This window comes from Dama dama, chromosome 25 (assembly GCF_033118175.1).
Source record: "Dama dama isolate Ldn47 chromosome 25, ASM3311817v1, whole genome shotgun sequence".
NCBI lineage: Eukaryota > Metazoa > Chordata > Mammalia > Artiodactyla > Cervidae > Dama > Dama dama.
The window spans coordinates 21,868,136-21,890,219 of NC_083705.1; positions in this window are offsets into that span (position 1 = coordinate 21,868,136).

A 22,084-nucleotide genomic window follows, 5' to 3' on the forward strand; every position below is an offset into this window, starting at 1 on the left:
CAGCACATAGAAATTGCAACATGGGACAACCAGAAACCATCAAAAAAAAGACACCATAAACAAAGTTAAAAGACAAATGACAGTTTGAGAGAAAATATATATAAGGAAGAATAACTAGCATCCATAATATGTAAAGAGTTCTTACAATTCTATAAGAAAGTAACAATCCAATGTAGAAGTATTTACAAAATATATAAACCCACCAATACACACACACACAAAATACAAAAAGGAATAAACTTTTGAAACATGTAAGGGCCTTTAAAAGCAGGTGAAGAGAAACTCCAATTAAAAACCAGCATAACTGAAACCCTACCTAGGTTTTGCTATTGTTATTGTAGTCGGGGTGATAGTTCTTTTTCAGCAATCTCAGTGAGCAAAAGGAACTCCAGTTGGACGCATCAAAGGGTGCTCCTGTGACCTTGACCTTGAGTCAATCTAATGACAAGTAAATGGGCATTAAGCTCACGGAAACATGGTCCCAGAAGCTAGGCACAATATTTCTGGCATCCCTGTCCATGAACGTGTGCTGAGAAGCCCAGCATCACCACAACAAAAGGGTCAGGCCTCGGCACACACTCGCAAGCCCCTCTTGCAGCATATTCCCCTAGGCCAGACCACCAGACTTCTGGATATGTATCTGCCACAGGCTGCCAAATTTGAAAGATTAGATACTTTGGAAACCATGGATTTTAAGATTTTAGTTTCTGCAAATACGGGCTGAACATGGTGAGATGGTAGCAAATTGTCCTAGCAAATTGAAAGTGCTGTTTGGGCTGGTGGTAATACATTAGAAGCTTGGGATTAACAGGCTTCCCAGGTGGCTCAAGTGGTAAAGAATCTGTCTGCAATGGAGGAGACAGAGGAGACGTGAGTTCGATCTCTGGGTCAGGAAGATCCCCTGGAGGAAGAAATGGCAACCCATTCCAGTACTCTTGCCTGAAATATCCCATGGACAGAGAAGCCTGGCATGCTGCAGTCCACAGGGTTGCAAAGAGTTGGACATGACTGAGCACACACACATACACACACACACGGCATTAACATATACACACCACTATGTATAAAACAGATAATCAACAAGGGCCTAATGCAGAGCACAAGGAACTATACTCAGTATCTTGTAATAACTATAACGGAAAAGAATCTGAAAAAGGAAAAAATATATGTGCATATCCATATCCGAACTACTTTGCTGTTCATCTGAAACTAACACAATATTGTAAATCAACTATACTTCAAAAAAAAAAATTCAAGTGCTGTTTGTGTAGTGAGTTTAAAGCCCTGAAAGAAATTAATCCCCAGTTCCCCCCAGGTCCCTGGAATAAGGTTCTGTTGGGGCTGGAGAATCCTGTGAAGGATCTGATGCAAGTGCAGGAATAGCACAGGAGAGAGGAAAGGAACGAAAGGAAGCCTCTCTCCTGTTCTGTAAGGGGGACTCTCGACCATTCACACTTCTTGAACTTGCCTCCTGCCGACAGTTATAAAGACAAGTGGTAGAGACAAAATATGGAATCAGGTAGGAGTAACTGAGAAAAAAGTAGGCTTAAAATAATTTCTTTAAAAAGACTAATGCAGGGGCTTCCCTGGTGGCTCAGTGGTAAAGAATCTGTCTGCCAAGGCAGGGGACTTGGGTTCCATCCCTGGTCCAGGAAGATCCCACATGCTGCTGAGCAACTAAGCCCCTGCATCACAACTACTGTGTCTGTGTTCTAGAGCCCGGGAGCTGCAGCTACTGGGTCCACGTGCTGAGCTAGTGAAGCCTGTGTGCCCCATAGCCCCTGCTCCACAAGACAAACCTTTGCAATGAGAAGCCTGCACACTGCAACTAGGTGTAGCCCCCGCTCGCCGCAACTACAACTCGGCGCTCCCCGCCGCTTCAAGAAAAGCTTAAGCAGTAATGAAGACCCAGCACAGCCATAAATAAATAGATAATTTTTTTAAAAAAAGACAAATGCACACCTAAAACTATGAATGCTAGGGATAAGTAAAATATTTTTAAAAGATTGAAATGTTTATATGAAACAACAGATTAAGGGAGAAGAAAAATGAGAGTTAAAAACCACTAGAAAGAGCAAATAGAGAAAAAAATTTTTTTGTTTAAACTTTCCTAAAAGCCAGAAAATCAGATTCATTTCAATATATTATATATGGTGGGGAGGGGGGGACTTAACAAAAAAATCACACTGACAGTAAGAGGAGCGTGGGTAAACTAAAATAAAAGTCTAGGCAATCCCTGGTGGTCCAGAATTCTGAGCTTCCACTGCAGGGGGGCAGGGCTTCAATCCCTGGTGGTGGAAATAAGATCCCACAAGCAATCCACCGGTGTGGCCAAAAGAATTAAAAAAAAAAAAAAACACTGTAATATATCCCTCTATCCATCTACCAATCAACAGTTGTGAATTGGTTAAAAAAGAAAGAAAACGTCTAGAGACCATTCAGTTTCTGAGTGAGTCTGATATTCCCAGGAAATGGGGTCCTACCGCACCAGGAGCCCCCCAGGCAGAATAGTCCTGGAACCAAGGGATACTCTGAAAGTGTCCTGGGACACCTGGAGGCTTATGGCTCCCAAGTGTCCTTATCAGATACTTGTGGAAGCAAGTACAGTGTCTGTGGTTCCACATCTGTGGGCAGGGAGAACCAACTCTCCTGTGCCATTTTATATAAGGGACTTGAGCATCCGCAGATCTGAGTATCTGCAGGCAGCCTGGAACCAATCGCCAACCACCCCCACTCCCGCCCCTGGCAGACACTAAGGGGTGACTATTTCTGACTCCTGCAGCTGGTCCAGGCAGCACAGCCTGGCCTCTGAAAACTTCTCCCAAGCTCTCCACTCCCTCCTCCTCTTGAATAGATCCTTATCAGAATAATAAATTATGTATCTGGTTAGTAGATAACCTCTTGCAAGATCACATAGGTAGGAAGTTGTCGAGCTGGAATATGAACCCTGCAATCTGAGACTAAAGTGTTAAGTGCCACCTATTCAGTTCTATGCAGTACTGTAAGTACTTTTAATACCTGTACCAGTAGATTTTCCACATCATATAAAAGCCAACATTTTCACTTTTAGTCACAGGGGATTTTTTTTCTCTTGTAATTCACAACCTTCTGTAAAATAAAAACAAAAGCAGCTTTAATTTCATCTCGAAATACTTCCTGTTTCTTTGTCTTCCTCTTCCTCTGCTCCTTTAAAACAAAAGTTGGTCTCTTGCTTTTCTTCTCTTTTTTCTTTCTCTTACAAAGGCAATGTGTACGTATTGCTGAAAAGCATACAAAATAAGCGGAAAATATCCTATCAAGTACAAACTACTAAAAATAAGAACCTGATAATGGTGTTATTCAACTGCCTGGGCATAACTCTAGAGGCTAGGTGATTTCAAAGACTTTTCTCCAGAACATAATGCTCATTATTTTGTAGCATCAATAAAATGATTGTGCTAGATCCATAACTAGAGTTGTCACACATTCTTTATTTGTGAGACTGAATAAAAAATGAGCTATTCCAATTTGATACTACAGTAATTTACCTTGATGTGTTTATCAGACTGTGTTTTCTGCTCATCTATAATCATTCCATCTCATTTTACCAAAAAACATTTGCATTGGAATCTTACTGATAATCATTCTTTACATATGTCTAATGGAATAAAATAAAGAGTGAGCATGGCTCCAATACTGATATGCTAAGTGGTGTCCAGCATCTTGGTGTTCTCTTTTTCTTCAATGTATATATGACTCATTGATGCTTCTGAGTCAGTAGTAGAGAAGATAGTTTAAAAGTCATTATCAATGTAAATTTTCATCTACAGACTCTACCTTTAACTTTCTCACACCACTTCATTTAAAGTCTTTTGTGTTGAAAAGTTTGTAATAGTCCTAAAAGAAGGTATTATGTGTTTCATCTGTTGTTCCAAAAGAAGCGAAAAACTAGACTATTAACCCGCTGTGTAATCCCTGCACAGTCTACAACACTTTTCAGTGGGAAGCCAGGCTCTGCCAAGAGTAGGGAGGATTGCAGTTTAAACATTACAGGGTCAAGTTCAACATTTGTTCCATTCACAGAACTCCCACTGACATCAATGAGCGTTTTGTGCAGAGTAGAATGTCTTCTTCAGTTAAGTGATTTCTGTAATGCTTTCTATTTTGCCAGAACATATCCTACAAAGATTGTAACAAAGACAATATATGTAGCACTTCTTTTTTTTTTTTTAGGTCTACCCCTTATTTCAATAAAATGTCATCTACAAAAATGCATTTTTCTCATAGAACATGATTTAAAAGGTAAATAAGACATTTTGCAGAGAATGGAGAGACTTTTAGATCATTCTAAACTCATCTGCTTGCAATTATATATATACATATATATATATATATATATATATATATACACATAGACTTCCCTGGTGGCTCAGTGGTAAAGAATCCGCTTGCAACATAGGAGCCGCAGGAGACTTGGGTACGATCCCTGAGTTGGGAAGATAGCATGGAGGAGGGCATGGCAACTCACTCCAGTATTCGAACCTGGAGAATCCCATGGACTGAGAAGCCTGGTGGGCTACAGTTCATAGGGTCACAAACAGTTGGAAACAACTGAAGCGACTTAGCATGCATGCATATAGGTATATACATATATATATAAAGAGAGAGAGTTTTGTGTGCAATATAAAAATTACAACTGAATTCAGTCAGAAGGCTTTGACCCTCTGAAATTTTATGTCCTATGATATATCATTGATTGGAAGCATGGAGTTCTTAAACTTATTAGACCAAGATATGTGGAACTAAATATCAATTGCACAGATATTCCTAGGTAAATAAAGTCAGCTAAATAGGAAAAGTGAAAGCACTGAATTTTATATAATGGTTGAAAGGATAGGCAGTCTATAATAATGAAGAGTATGAACACACAATATAATTTTTTGTTAAGTGAAACAGTAATGTCAATGAAAATTAACAAAAGTATTTTAATAAATGTATAATCATAATTTATAGTTAGCCCATTGCTTATATGTTAGCCCATGTGACTTATAATTTTAAAGGACCTTTAAGGGAAAGAAAATATTAGAATATTAAAAATATTAAATTTAAAGGGAAAGAGAATATTAGATTTTCTTTCCTTGCATAGCTATAGAAATTATCTGTATTGCTTCTATCAGTTTGAGAAATTACACATTAATTTATATTATGAATGAATTTCACCATAATTTAAAGTCATCTTTGACTTTTAAAATTTAAAAAGAAAACTGAAGCTTCTTATAGACACAGAAATCTGGCATATGTTTTGCTTAATCTTCAGAAATATTTTAAAACAGATTGCATTCCAAACATCATTAGTATTCCATAAAAAGCATGGGCATGACACATTCATACTTCACATAAGGGAGATGCTCCTGTTTTTCTGTTGCTCAGGAAAGTTTTTAAAAAGGCAATAGGGGAAGGAGAAAACTGATAGAAAGTAAAAACAAAATGGAAAAGAAAATAGGCACTCTGGACTGTGAAACAACTCACTTCTTGTTATCTCCAACTATCACCCAATTGCAACATTTTAGAATGAATTTTAGTTTCTACCAGAGGTTCCATTTCTCCTACAAACTGTAAGGATGACAAGTCTTTCAGAAAATCACGAGGTCACCTCAACTATAACTTACTGATGGTATGCTCACCATTAATAAATGCAGTAAAAACTTCCAAGTAATTTAAACATGTATCAGATGTCACCAGCATCTGTGGACCTATTAGTGGGCTGAACATTTCACATGTAGTACCTCATAAGGTAATTTAAAAGATTCCAAGTTATGAAGTTTTAAGATTACTCTGTAAGCTATATGGGAATTTCAAAAGGAATCAGTTGTTCCATTCCATGGTCTTAGGAATCAGAAAAAGTCCCTACTTATGAATAACCATCATAAAGCGACTGTCAATTCTTTTGTGGTCTTTTGTGTTGAGGACTGTTCACCAGATGTGTGGGATGATGTGGCAGTTTTTAAATATGTCTACAAATTCTTTGACATTCCTCTCACCAAAAAATGCAATCTATGAACTTTCTCCTTGAAAATGGGCTGGCTTTTTCTTCTGCTTCAACCACTGGAATACAGAGGAAATGACACTCCGGAGACTTCCCAGGTGAGGGCATAAAAAGAAGTGTGCTTCCACTGTGCTCACTGAAATACTGGCTTTTGAAAACATCAGCTACCAAGTAAATACTCTATCTGCCCTCACACTTAATGAAGTGTGAGAAAGGTCAAATTCTCCCACACGGAGAGACCACATGGAGAGGCCCTGTGGTTACACATAAGAATTGAGAAAGAGAGAGAGCTGCCTGGCCAGTCTCTCGCTGCTCCAGCCTCTCTTGCCCTGCACTGCCCCCATCTCCCACCCCGACTCTGGTTCAGTTCCAGCCATCAACACGTGAGAAACTGTGAGAGCCACGACTGCCCAGACAAGCTCTTCCCAGACTTCCAGCTCAGAGGATGTATACTACATAGCAACAGTAACCAAAACAGATAAAGACTTCTTAGTTAAAAATTTTGGCGGGGGTACTGAAAATTTTGAAATACATTCTGGAGGTCACATAATGAACTTTCATGTGTAATTACCCAGATTCAACACATTAAAATTTTTCCCACACTTGCTTCACTTTTTCCCCCTTTATATTTTCTTTGCTGAAATATTTTAAACTTTATCACAGATATTGCGTCATGTCAAGTGTCATATGATGCTTCAGTGTGTGTGTGTATGTTCAGTCACTCAGTTGCGTCCAACTATTTGTGGACCCATGGACTGTGGCCTACCAGGCTCCTCTGTCCATGGGATTTCCCAGGCAAGAACACTGGAGTGGGTAGTTATTTCCTCCTCCAGGGGATCTTCCCAACCCAGGGATCAAACCCGCATCTCCAGCGTCTCCTGCATTGCAGGTTGATTCTTTTAGCGCTGAGTCACTGGGGGAGCCTGATGCTTCAGTATGAATATCTTTGAAAACAGACATTTTCTTACGTAACCAATATGTCATTATCACACTTGACAAAATTAACAATAATTTTCTGGGATCATTTAAAATCTAGAGCATAGTCAAATGTGATGATTGCCTCAGAAACATGATTTTACATGATTTCTTAGAATAATGATACAAATAATGTCTACACACAGTATTTGGTGGTTGTGCCTCTTTGCCTCTTCGTCTAAACAGTCACTCCCACTCCTCCCCCTTCCCTTCTGCCATTAACTAGTTGCAGAAACTAGATAAGCAGTCTTAGGAATGCTTGTTTCCTTGCAGTGTCATTTAACTGGCTTCTTTATCCCCTGTAGTCCTGTAAATGAAAGTTAGATCAAAAGGATTAACTAGATTCTGGGTCAATTTTTTGTCCTCCACAGGGATACTTGATAAGTATTGTATTATTAGCAATGTATCACGTCAGGAGGCATGTGATGTCTGGTTGTTCCACTTTTTTTACTCTTGGCCATGCCACCAGGCTTATGGAATCTTAGTTCCCTGACCAAGGATCAAACCTGTGCCTCTCAGAATGGAAGCATAGCATTCTAACCACTGAATCACCAGGGAATTCTCTAGTTGTTTCACTTTTAGTGATGCTAAGATTGATCCCAGCTGAGCTATTTAAAATCCTAAAAGATGATGCTGTTAAAATGCTGTACTCAATATGTCAGTAAATTTGGAAAACTCAGCAGTGGACACAGAACTGGTAAAGGTCAATTTTCATTCCAATCCCAAAGAAGGGCAATGTCAAAGAATGCTCAAACTACTGTACCATTATGCTCATTTCACATGCTAGCAAGGTAATGCTCAAAATCCTTCAAGATAGGCTCCAACAATACATGAACCCAGAACTTCCAGATGTACAACCTGGATTTAGAAAAGGCAGAGGAACATGAGATCAAATTGCCAACATTCACTGGAACATAGAAAAAGCAAGGGGATCCCAAAAAACACCTGTTTCTGCTTCATTCACTCTGCTAAAGCCTTTGATTGTGTGGATCACAACAAACTGTGGAAAATTCTTCAAGAGATGGGAATACCAGACCACCTTACCTGCCTCTTTGAGAAACCTGTATGCAGGTCAAGAAGTAACAGAACTGAACATAGAACAATGGATTGGTTCAAAATTGAGAAAGGAGTACGTCAAGGCTGTATATTGTCACCCTGCTCATTTAACTTCTGTGCAGAGCATAGCATGAGAAACGCTGGGCTGGATGAAGTCAAGCTGGAATGAAGATTGCCAGGAGAAATATCAGCAACCTCAGCTATGCAGATTATACCATTCTAATGGCAGAAAGCGAAGAGGAACTAAAGAGCATCTTGATGAGGGTGAAAGAGGAATGAAAAAGCTGGCTTAAAACTCAACATTCAAAAAACTAAGATCGTGGCATCCAGTCACATCACTTCATGGCAAATAGATGGGGAAATAAATGGAAACAATGGAAGATTCAGAAAAATTACAGATACCAAGGGAACATTTCATGCAAAGATGGGTTCGATAAAAGACAGAAATGGCAGGGACCTAACAGAAGCAGAAGATATTAAGAAGAGGTGGCAAGAATACACAGAAGAACTGTACAAAGAAGATCTTCACGACCCAGATAATCACGATGGTGTGATCACTCACCTAGAGCCAGACATCCTGGAATGTGAAGTCAACTGGGCCTTAGGAAGCATGAACAAAGCTAGTGGAGGTGATGGAATTCCAGCTGAGCTATTTCAAGTCCTCAAAGATGATGCTGTGAAAGTGCTGCACTCAATATGCCAGCAAATTTGGAAAACTCAGCAGTGGCCACAGGACTGGAAAAGGTCAGTTTTCATTCCAATCCCAAAGAAAGGCAATGCCAAAGGATGCTCAAACTACCGCACAATTGTACTCATCTCACATGCTAGTAAAGTGATGCTTAAAATTCTCCAAGCCACGCTTCAGCAATATGTGAACCATGAACTTCCAGATGTTCATGCTGGTTTAGAAAAGGCAGAGGAACCAGAGATCAAATTGCCAACATCTGCTAGATCTTCGAAAAAGCAAGAGAGTTCCAGAAAAACACCTATTTCTGCATTATTGACTATGCCAAAGCCTTTGACTGTGTGGATCACAATAAACTGGAAAATTCTGAAAGAGATGGAAATACCAGACCACCTGATCTGCCTCTTGAGAAATCTGTTTGCAGGTCAGGAAACAACAGTTAGAACTGGACATGGAACTACAAACTGGTTCCAAACAGGAAAGGAATATGTCAAGGCTGTATATTGTCACCCTGCTTATTTAACTTATATGCAGAGTACAGCATGAGAAACGCTAAGCTGGAGGAAGCACAAGCTGGAATCAAGATTGCCGAGAGAAATATCAATAACCTCAGATAAGCAGATGACACCACCCTTCTGGCAGAAAGTGAAGAAGAACTAAAAAGCCTCTAGATGAAAGTGAAAGAGGAGAGTGAAAAGCTCAACGTTCAGAAAATGAAGATCATGGCATCCGGTCCCACCACTTCATGGGAAATAGATGGGGAAACAGTGGAAACAGTGGCTGACTTTATTTTTCTGGGCTCCAAAATCACTGCAGATGGTGATTGAAGCCATGAAATTAAAAGACGCTTACTCCTTGGAAGGAAAGTTATGACCAATCTAGACAGCATATTAAAAAGCAGGGACATTACTTTACCAACAAAGGTCCGTCTAGTCACGGCTATGGTTTTTCCAGTGGTCATGTATGGATAAGAGTTGGACTATAAAGAAAGCTGAGCACCGAAGAATTGATGCTTTTGAACTGTGGTGTTGGAGAAGACTCTTGAGAGTCCCTTGGACTGCAAGGAGATCCAACGAGTCCATCCTAAAGGAGATCAGTCCTGAGTGTTCATTGGAAGGACTGATGTTGAAGCTGAAACTCCAATACTTTGGCCACCTAATTCGAAGAGCTGACTCATTTGAAAAGACCCTGATGTTGGGAAAGATTGAAGGCAGGAAGAGAAGGGGATGACAGAGGATGAGATGGTTAGATGGCATCACTGACTCAATGGACATGGGTTTAGGTGGACTCCCGGAGTTGGTGATGAACAAGGAGGCCTGGTGTGCTGCGGTCCATGGGGTTACAAAGAGTCGGACATGACTGAACGACTGAACTGAACTGATATATATGTTTGCAAGAGGAAAACTTGTGATATGATATACTAAAATATTAATGTTATGTATTTGTGAAGAATGAAATTTCCAATGATTTATTTTCATTTTTACCTATATTTCCTAACTTTCTATAGTGATGATATACATACACAGTATGTATGTATGGTTAGTGTGTGTGTATGTATGTATGTATGGTTAGTATGAGATGGTTAGATGGCATCACCGACTCTATGGACATGAGTTTGGGTAAACTCCACGAGTTGGTGATGGACAGGGAGGCCTGGAGTGCTGCGGTTCATGGGGTCACAAAGAGTCGGACATGACTGAGCAACTGAACTGAACATATACAGTAGTAAAGAAAATGTGATTACCATTTTATAAAATATTTTAAAAATCACTTTAAAATGAATACATGAATTATTGTCATTGTTGTATTAGTCACTCAGTTGTGTCTGACTCTTTGTGGCCCATGGACTGTAGCCCACCAGGTTCCTCTGTCCATGGAATTCTCCAGGCAAGAATACTGGAGTGGGTAGCCATTCCCTTCTCCAAGGGATCCTCGAGACACAGGGACCTTACTTGAGTTTCCTGCATTGCAGGCGGATTCTTTACTGTCTGAGCCACTAGGGAATCCCCAAATTGTTGTCACAGGTGTAGAATTTTTGTTTGGGATGATGAAAAAGTTCTATAAATGGATTGTGATTATAGTTGCACAACATTGTGAATGTAATTAATGTCATTGAACTGTATTCTTAAAAACAGTTAAAACAGTAAGTTTTATGTATATTTTACTACAATAAATAAATAAATGGGGTAAAAAAAATTACTCCAGATTATCTCTAGTCATTAAATTAAACTTACTAAATTCCATGATTTTGCCATACTTCAGTTATGCTATGTTAACAGGTGTCCAAAGCATGATTACTTGCTTGGTATCTAGGAGTAATAAATATAAACTAATACTAAAGGACTGAATAGGATTTTATACACAGTAAGTCATTTAATATTCTCAAAATTCCCTGAGATAAGTACCATTATTGTCTCCATTTTGAATGTGAAGTTAAGGCTCAGAAAGCTGAAGTCATTTATAAAAGATCACTCAGATAGTAAGTAACAAAATCAAGGCTTGACCCAAGGTCTATCTGACACCAAATCACTGCATTCAATACCAAGTTATAACAGTTTGACTCTACTGGCTCTGCATTGCCATATGGAACTTACAACACAGCATCTTTGTGGTTATAAAAAGTCTTTCAAAACTTTCCAGCTATAAGTTTACTTAAGAAGTCTCCCACGTTTACTTTTAAACTTTTGTGTTTCTGCTATGTTTAAAATTGGTTAATTGAGCTTTCATGGAAATCATTGCCATGATTATAATTATTTTTATAGTCATGTCAAATAATGATAATCATGGTACACTTACTCTATTTCAGTTAGAGAAAATGTCGACAAGAAGGTACAATTTAGGATTCTGAACACATTTTTTCCAAGATGGAGTCAGCAGGTTTCTGGAAATGCTGGAAAACAAAAATCACATGATTATTCTTCTATACCCAGTACCTTCTGCATATCCAGGGTTTAGGGAGAGGACCAGGGTTTGGGTTAGGCCTGAGTTTAAGAAACATAGCGTGGATGGACCTGGAGATTACTAAGAAAAGAAAGTCAGGAGGATAAATACCATATGATATCACTTGTATGTGGAATCTAAAATGTGACACCAATGGACATAACTATGAAACAAAAACAGATTTATAGATATAGAGATTAGATTTGCCAAGTGGGAGGTGGGATGGGAGAGAGAAGGACTGGAAGTTTGGAATTAGCAGATGCAAATTTTTGTATATAGGACGGATAAACAACAAGGTCCTATTTAGCACATGGAACTATATACAATATCCTGTGATAAACCATAATGGAAAGAATATGAAAAAATATATTAACATATGTACAACTGAGTCACTTGGCTGTACAGCAGAAGTTAAACAAAACATTTTAAATGAACTATATATACGTCAATAAATTAAACAAACAAAGAAACACAGTCAACTCACATATTCTCCTTCCAACTTAGAAGCTTACTGTGGTGTGTTAGTATATTCCCAGGGCAGCACACTGGCTCTAAAACCTACTCCCTACTTCTTGCTCATACTCCAAAATCATCAGATGTGAGCTCTGGTTAAGAGTTTGTAACACGTGGGCCCCCTCTTTTTTTTTTCCAGGCATGGCTTAGAGCTCCTGAGATGGGGGTTCAATGGATCAGGAAGATCCCTTGGAATAGGAAATGGCTACCCATTCCAGTATTCTTTCCTGGAACATCCCATGGACAGAGGAGCCTGGTGGGCTGCAGTCCATGTGGTCACAAAGAGTCCAACATGACTGAGCACACACACTGCACCGCAAGAATCCTAGAACCGATCCCCTCCTTTAGAGGCCGTTATAAATGTCAAATCTGAACCAGTCCTGCAGGGACTATTAATAGCAGCACATTTCTTTGGGACTTTTCACTGGCCTTCAGACACTGAAGACTCAACTTTGCAATGCAGTAAGCTACTTAGGGTTTGAAGTGCAAACAGCCACAAATTAAAAAAAAGGTCTCTACAAGTAGCCTGCTTATACCTTTACATTGTATTGACTTAATTTTCCCAAATAAAATTTGATTTATTCAATTAAAAGAAGAAATGCTCTTTCCAGAACTGTTGAGATAAATGTTAATTTAAGAGCACTACAAGCTCACTTCTGAAAGAAATGTGAAAAGTCATTAAAAATTATTCAATATTAACAACACTTTTAGAAGGAGGGTGAGAAGGTTAGCCTCATTCCAGGAATTTGTCCAGTCAGGCAGAAATGAAGTCTGAGCTTGCAAGAAACTCAGTTAATCAGGGTCAAAAGAGGAGACTGAAAAAGGTCTTTGGGGGTATAGAAAGAACACATAAAAATTGGATGAATGTTCAGAAACCAAAGTATCCAAGAATTGACCTTTTTGAAGTCCAAAAGACTTAATATTGAGAATATTTTCCACACTCTTGGTTAAGGCTCTATGAAATGCTCATGTGAATTTCCACTGCCCATAAATATGCCTCAGCCATCATGCAAATGCCCAGCATTAGACATTCTCATTTGAAAAGAAAGGGTGTCTCCCACTGAAAGGTGTGCACAGGGAATGATGAACATATAGTCTGTATTCATTTTCCTTGTTCATAGAGGAAAGCTATGGAATAGAGAATCCAAAACAGAGGACGACTCCTCTTACTCACACTTCAGTTTGACATGTATTTGTTAATTGTAATCACTTCCCTATTTTATCCTTACTTACCAGAATTTCTCAGCTTTAAGACTATTGACCTAATTCTTTGTGGGTACTCTGTGCATTATGTGATGTTACCAGCATCCTTGGCTTCTACCACCAGATGTTAGCTGTGACAACCAAAAATGTCCCCCAGGGGGAACAAAGTCAGTCCCAATTAAAAAGCGCTGATTTATACCAATATCAAAATGAGTGTGTTATTTCTGCTGGCACATACCAGCAAGATGGGAGGGAGAGTGACCTAAGAGACTATAACAAGAAGCTAGCCCAGGAATAAGAAAATTTATTGCAGTTAATTTGCAGTGGAGATAACAAGTAATTTACAGAAATTAAATATAGGGCTGGGACCAACTTATTAGAAGCAAGGTTCTCCACTGGTACACAGAGAGTGATTAAGGTTGATATAAATACCAGACATAGTTACAATCACCATCCTGCCACCAGACCCCAGCCACTGAAGATCAAATCAGTATTCCTTTTATAGAACGGAATGACTTGATACACATCGTGCGATGAGAGCTTGCTTGTTTTTCATTCATTGACAGCTGGTCCAGCAGAAAGGCTGCCAGATGCTTTGCCCATGCAACCAAATCTCAAAAAGCATATTGGGCCTGAGAAGATAAATTGGTGATGAGAAAGGATTTTAAGAAAGAAGTAATAATTACTTCTAGCTTAAATATAAATTGGGTGGTATTGCTGACTCATGTAGGCAAAATATGGTTTAGTCTTCTTTACATTTCTTGAACATATTTTGTGGGGAAAAAATCTTATTTCCATCTGAAAGTCTTAAGCAGGATGGTATACGAATCCGTACCCTGAAGATCTGTGCTACAAAGTATAGGCTAAACCTCCCATGTCGTCTTTCAGTCACGACCTTCTCCAAGGATACCACTAGACTGATTTCCATCCTACAGATAACTTTTGCCTGTTTTTATGCTTTAAGTGGAAAAATTTAATGGGTGTTATTTTGTGTCTGGGGCTTCCCAAGAGGTGCTAGTGGTAATGAACCCATCTGCCAATGCAAGAGACGTAAGAGACGGAGAGTTTGATCCCTGGGTTGGAAGCTCCCCTGGAGAAGGGCATGGCCACCCACTCCAGTGTTCTTGGCTGGAGAATCCCATGCACAGAGGAGCCTGGCTGCCTACAGCTGCTATTGTCACAAGGAGTCAGACATGACTGAAGTGACTTAGCGTGCACGCACATTTTGTGTATGGCTTCTCTCACTCAACATTATTTTGTGAAATTCATCCAAGTTGTTGTGTATTAACTGTAATTTCTTCTTTTCATTGCTATGTATTATTTCAATGAGTTAATATATCACAATTAATTTCCCTACCGTTCGGTTGTTTCAAGTTTAGGATTGTTAAAAACAATGATTCTCTGAATACAACACAGGCTAGAAAACATACATTCTTTGGGAGAATACATATGTTAATGCATTTCTTCTTGTTCTTCCATTAGTCACACTGACTGATCCTGAACTCTGCTGTGTGCAAAGCATTTAACAAAATGTTGCATAGATGTGCCTGTGGACTGGGAAAATCTTTATTTAGTTGTATTTATATCAGATCCAGCAATCATACTCTTTGCATGTTCAGTAACAGATTTCTATTTACTTACCCACCTAGAGAAAAAGTTAAGGTTAAGAGATATGTCTTACCATATCAAGAGGTTGATCCTTGAATTTAAGTGTGAATTAATGAAGACCTCTGGAAAGAGCATCTATTGTGCATCTAACACAGTAACTGGTGCAAGGAAAGCATGTATTTGTTGAAGGGGTGAATAAATTAATGGATGGATGGCAAAAATGGGACAAAATCAGTACCATTAGTAAGAAAAAAATGTTATTTAAGAAAATAATATTAGCAAGGTAAAGTATTTTGCCCAAGAAAGAGAGCCAGATAATGGATGAGCTGAGCTCTGAGCTCAGGCTGTCTAATTTCAAAGCACTTTACCTCTAAACCAGGTAGAATGACTGGAAAAGAAATGCTAATAAGGATGAATATAATTTCCTGAATTTAAGAGGAAAAATAAATTGCAAAACTGCAGAATTGTGTACTGCTGATAGTCACAGTTCAAATAAGAGACCTGATAGCTCTGGCTGACCACAATCTCAGCTGAGCCCATTGTGTGATGTACTACTAAAAAAGTGACTACCATCTAAGGCTACATTAATCAATGCAGAATCTCTCTCTTGAAGAAGTAAAAGTCCTGTTCAAACCAGCTCAGCACCTTTCATTTTTCTGTCCCTGACCAATGTCTTGGAGAAGATGTTGTAAAAAAGGTTCAGCTCCTTGTACCTGTGTTTCTGTGCTTTATTGTCACTGGAAACCTATAGGGTTCACTTCATACAGACAAGAAGTGAACAGATTAAGGAACTCCCATGTAACCATTCTGAATTACTAATCTTTTATCTCAGGTCCAATTCTTGCCCTCTGACTAATCCCCTTACTTGACATTTTGGATTGTCTCTTCTGTTCATACTTACATGGAAAGTGACCACTGAATGTCTATTTATGACTCAGAGACACAAGCCAGCAAGGTTCACTCCCACGGCCAACCTAAAAATTCTGGCCTGGATCCAGCCCTGGGTACTACTAGTGAGGAAAGGGGATTTACTCTGTGATGGAACATTGTATGTGGTTATGGGAGTCCTGCTAGCACAGGTATTGATAAGTGAGGATATAAGATAATCAAGACAATGAATTATCTAGAAACACCTGAACACAAATGATCTTAGCCAAAAGACTAAAAAAGAATATGTTATCCAAGAAAAAGCTGGAGAAACTAGAAGAGTTTTACCTGGACATGAACAGGCAATACTGTGTGTGGGGCCCGACTGTGGGCCACACGTGATAGCTGTTATACAGAAAAAGGAATTACTCATTCTGTAAGGAAGAAATGCAAATGGGTGGAAACTTCTAGGGGGCACCTTGGGTTGCTGAGAGGAAGAACTCAACCATTAGGAGGTATCTATTGCAGTCATGTCTACACACTGAAGAGAAGGTAGTTTTCTTCAAAAAATTCAGAGTTCTTGGACTTGAGAAGAAAATGGAGCAAAAGTACAACAGAGGTAAGGAATTCACAATATCCATGAGTCACTTTAAAGTATCTCCAAAGGTTGGAGTGCTTTAGGGTCAATTTCTTGAAAGAGGTTGGTTTATTTTGTAAGTATTTTGAAGAAAAGAACAGAGATGATTTTCGGGGAAAAATGGCAGACACACACAATACAGCTGGGGTTGAGAGAAGAGAATATTGGGTGTAGTGAGGGGCCCTCTGTTTGACGAGACTTTAACAAGAAGTGTACAGAAGAGGGACAGAATAGGAAATTCGAGACAGTGGCAGGACAACTGATAAGTAAGTCTATTTCTAATTCTTAAGGTATTTATGAAACATTTTAGGTCATAGACTCCTAAAAGTTCCTAAATGTTTATTTAAATGTAAAATAAGATCTGCTTATCCAGAAAAGAATTATAGTTTTCAAAAATATACTGATATGAAAATTTCACATATCATTGAATAATTTGCCAAAATTTTAATGAGGATATTCACAGACCTGAAATTTCTAAAGAAAATATGGAATATCAAGATACTATGCTATAATATATGCCTCTTTATGTATAGCATATCTTTGGAAAAAGATACAAGAAATTGGTAGTAATTGCCTAGGAGGGAGACCTAAAGGACAGTTGTTGGGGTGGAAAAGACAATTTTCATTTTATACCTTCTGAAACTACTTGCAATTCTATAACATGTGTATGCACTACTTATTCAACTTAAAATTATTAATAAAATAGCAATCTTTTATTCCTGTTTAAATCAATATCAAAAGTTTGAAAGACTCTATATACATCTTACCATCCATCTGACTGTTTTAATTTCCCTCCTTTCCCACATAATTTGGATCCTGTTTTAACATGTTCCTTTTGACAAGGCTTTCCTGGTGGCTCAGATGGTAAAGAATCTGCCTGTAATGCAGGAGATGCAAGTTCAACCCCTAGGTTGGGAAGATCTCCTGGAGAAGGGAATTGCAACCCACTCCAGTATTCTTATTTAAAAAAAAACAACTTTTTTTCCAGATCATTTAGTTGGCTATGCTGGGATTAGCTATACTAGTTGCTGCATGTGGGATCTAGTTCCCCAACGAGGGATCGAACCCATGCCCCCCTGCACTGGGAGTGCAGAGCCCTAGCCACTGGACCATGAGAGAAGTCCCCCACTCCATTATTCTTGCCTGGAGATTTCCATGGACAGAGGAGCCTGGTGGGGTCACAGAGTCAGGCACCACTGAGTGACTCACAGTGTAAGTGACTACCTCTCAATGTGTCCAATTTTCTCCATTTCTATTGCGACTGCCTTAACCTGGGGTATCATCTAACCTCTCGTGGTTACCTCCCCAGTCTCCTCAATGGTCTATCTTTAGTCTCGTTTCTCTCCAATTTATTCTCCACATTGTGGCCAATGATGTAATCATGTCACCACTGTCCTTAGGAAGAAGTCCAGACCCAAGTCTTTCAGGATGCATCTCCTGCCTCTTCATCGTCATCTCTTGCCACTCTCACTTCTATGCTCCAGTCTTCCTATCCTTGGCCCTCTCTTCCTCCTGGAAAGTTCTGTTATATCGTTTTGCTGGCTTATTCCTATTCTTGAGTTCCTATAGATATCACCTCCCCTGGAAAGCCTCTCAACCCCCAAACTCTGGGCTAAGAAGCCCTCCCAGGTATCTCCAGAGTCCTCTGTACTTCCTTTCATTGTCTTTTATTTCATTACCCTGGACTTATTTTACTTTTCTTGTTTCCCACACACGACTATCACCTCCATGAAGACAGGGGCTGTTTGCTTGTGCTCACAGTTATACCCCCAGGCCTTAGAACAAATCTCAGAATTGATAAAAACTTCAGTCAATTAGAGGAATATTCAGGAGAGAGGAACTATACTTTCTCATGTGTTGAAAAATAAGATTGTCATATTTGGTAACAGAGACTTGCCTGACAGGAACATCAGATAAGAGGGATCTTATCAGTTTAATTTATTAAATTGTGTTAATATAGTTTTGTTCATGAATATTGTCTTTGGTGAATTCCTGGAAGGAAAGCATTAGAATGCTTCCTCCCCACTGAGGATATATTTGTGTCCAGAACATGTATTAATAAGGCTGGCTCTGCTGTTAGAGAATTCTATGGTATAAGAATACCTGGACATCTAATTGTATTTGACTAGAACTTCATGAAATTTTCCTGAAATTACCTTTTACTCTCCACCACTCTTTTTCTTTCTTTTGAAAAAAAAATTTTTTTTTACAGTAGGTCCTTATTATTTATTTTAAATTTAGCAGTGTGTACATGTCAATCCCAAACTCCCAGTCTAGCCCTACCCATCACTCTTTTTCTTATACTTCTCCCCAAAATACTCCAAAATAACCTCTTTCCAGTTTACTGTATTTTGTTCACATACTTTTACCTCTGAATAAAATAGTTGAAACTCAATTCCTATAAAATCATAAGTTTGTAGTTTCTCAATTTTAAGATGACAGAGATTCTCTTTTCTTTACAAGGCAGAAGCAAACATAAGAATATAATAGCCAACAATTTTAAAACTCATCATAATTTCAGATACATTATAATATGGAAGAATCTGTGTTGTAAGTACATGCATACCCACAAAAACATGCATTCGTTTGAAGGAAAAAAATGAAAGAAAATACTGTAAAATATTAACGTTGCTGGGATACGGAATTATGATTAATTTTTCTTTTCTTCTTTTACTTTCCCCCAGTGTTTCTATAAGAGGGAGGGCTATATTTTTTTTACATCATCACCAAAAATTAGTAAACTTTAAAAAGTAAGCATGTTGTGGGGCTTCCTTTGTAGCTCAGTGGTTAGGAATCTGCCTTGACGATGCAGGAGACACGTGTTTGGTCCCTGATCCAGGAAGATCCCGCATACCATGGAGCAGCTAAGCCTGTGAGCCACAACAGCCGAGCCTGCTCTAGGGCCTTGGAGGTGCAGCTTCTGAACCCACGAACTAAATTACTGAAGCCACGCACCTCGAGCTCATGCTCTGCAACAAGAGAAGCCACCGCAATGAGAAGCCCATGCATCGCAACTAGGAAGTATCTCCCCCCTCCCAACTAGAGAAAACCGAGGCAGCGTTGAAGACCTAGCACAGCCATAAATAAATAAGTTTTTTTGAAAGTATGCTGTATTGAACACATTTTCTGCTTCTCCGCTAGATGCTTAAAGTCTTTGAGTTCTCAATTTATGAACTGCATTAACACATTCTTGTCTTAACTTTGGGGCCCATCCTCCATTTCTTTGAGCCTGGTATTAATGACTGCTTCTAGTCTTTGCACAAGATTGCCAATCTTCCTTCCAGATGAAATTCCATAGAAAGCTTTAACGTAGAGGCTATCTTCCTTTTGTTTTCACCTGTTCTTATGTGTTTTAGTATAATCAGAAAATGAATTAGTGTCTCTGACATAACTGCACTTTCTAACACAAATAGGACATTATAGAAATCACTTTCCGAAAGTCGGCAGATGGCACTAGATTTGGTGGCTAATTAAATTTATTTGTTAATGATGGGAAACTTGCTTAGGGGGTGTTCAGTAAATGTTCTTTCCTTCTCAGGCTCATGGTGCCTGAGAAAAAACAAAACGACTCAAGAATAGCTTTTTCCTTCTGTTTCTTTTGTCCGTAACATTTCTTGTGCAAACAAAATTCTCCAGATCTTATGGATCCCTTTTCTTTATAAACACATAAACAAGCTTCTTGGAAAATGGCACTTTGAGTATAGCAAAGTTAACTTCAGTTCTTGACAGTTTTGCCTCAGAGCTGCCTTACTGGTTTATAGGAGCACTTAATTCCCTGAAGGGACAGGACAGAGGTTTTACCTTAGGGAGAAAGAGCCAATATGATCAACATTTGAATGTCTCAAAGCACTTTTAAAAAAGCTAATTAAGTAGAAGAAACATGGACTCCCACCTTTAGTAGTGCATTGTATGATGTATGAGGAGTCGCTCAGTCGTGTCTGACTCTTTGCAACCCCATGGACTATAGCCCACCAGGCTCCTCTGTCCATGGGATTCTCCAGGCAAGAGCACTGGAGTGGGTTGCCATTTGTTTCTCCAGGGAATCTCCTTGACCCAGGGATTGGATTCAAGTCTCTCACATTGCAGGCAGATTCTTTACCATCTGAGCCACCAGGGAAGCCCCAGTTAGTAGTATAGAGCTCTCCAAAAAGAAAAAACTTTTTGTTGTTGTTGTTTAATGATTTTTTAAAAATTTTATTGAAGTACAGTTGATTTACAATGTTATATTAATTTCTTCTATACAACAAAGTGACTCAGCTATACATATATATTTACCCTTTTTCATATTCTTTTCCATTATGGTTTGTCACATCATAGTGAATATAGTCCCCAGTGCTATACAGATGGACTTTGTTGTTATCCATTCTATATATAATTGTTGGCATCTGCTAATCTCAAACTCCCACTCCTTTCCTCCCCCACCTCCCACCGCCTTGGCAGCCACTAGGTTGTTATTTATGTCTTTAAGTCTATTTCTGTTTTGTATATATGCTCATTTGTGTCATATCTTAGATTCCGCATATAAGTGATATAATATGGTATTTGTCTTTCTCTTTCTGACTTACTTCATTTAGTATGATAATCTTTAGGCCTGCCTATGTTGCTGCAAATGGCATTATTTCATTCTTTTTGATGGCCAACATTCAGTTATATATATATATATATATATACAAAATGGAATGTTATATATATATACACACATATATATACACGTTATATACACACACATATATATAATGGAATGTTATATATATATACACACACATATATATACACATACACACATATATATAATGGAGTGTTATATATATATACACACATATATACACACACACATATATATACACAGACATATATATAAAATGAAATGTTATATATATATATATATATATACACACACACACACATATATATATACACACACATAAATACACACACACACATATATACATATATATATACACACACACATATATATACATATATACACACACACACATATACACACACATAAAATGAAATGTTATATATATACACACACATATATATATATATACACACACACATATACACACACCACATCTTCTTCTTTATCCGTTCACCTGTCAATGGACATTTAGGCTGCTTCTATGTCTTGGCTATTATAAATAGTGCTGCTATGAATATAGAGGTACATGTATCTTTTTGAAGTGTACTTTTGTTGATTTCTTTTATTGAGGCATAATTGATGTATAATATTATTTAAGTTTCAGGTGTACAACAGAGAGATTCATAATTTTTAAGCATTATACTCCATTTATAGTTATTATAAAATAGTGGCTATATTCTCTGTGCAAGAAAATATTCTTACCTACTTGCCACATGGTCATTTTATACTTGCCGAATCTTGGGCACTTAGCCTTGAACTTAAAAGACTGCAAATTCTGATAGCAATAATGGTACACTGCTTCAGTGTTGTCTTTTTGATAACACATTTATATTGTTAGCTATTTTCATGAAAGAGACTGGTGTTTAAAAAATTAACCAGTTCCTTTTTCCAACATGCCTCCATGAAGAACAGTAACTCTTATCCACT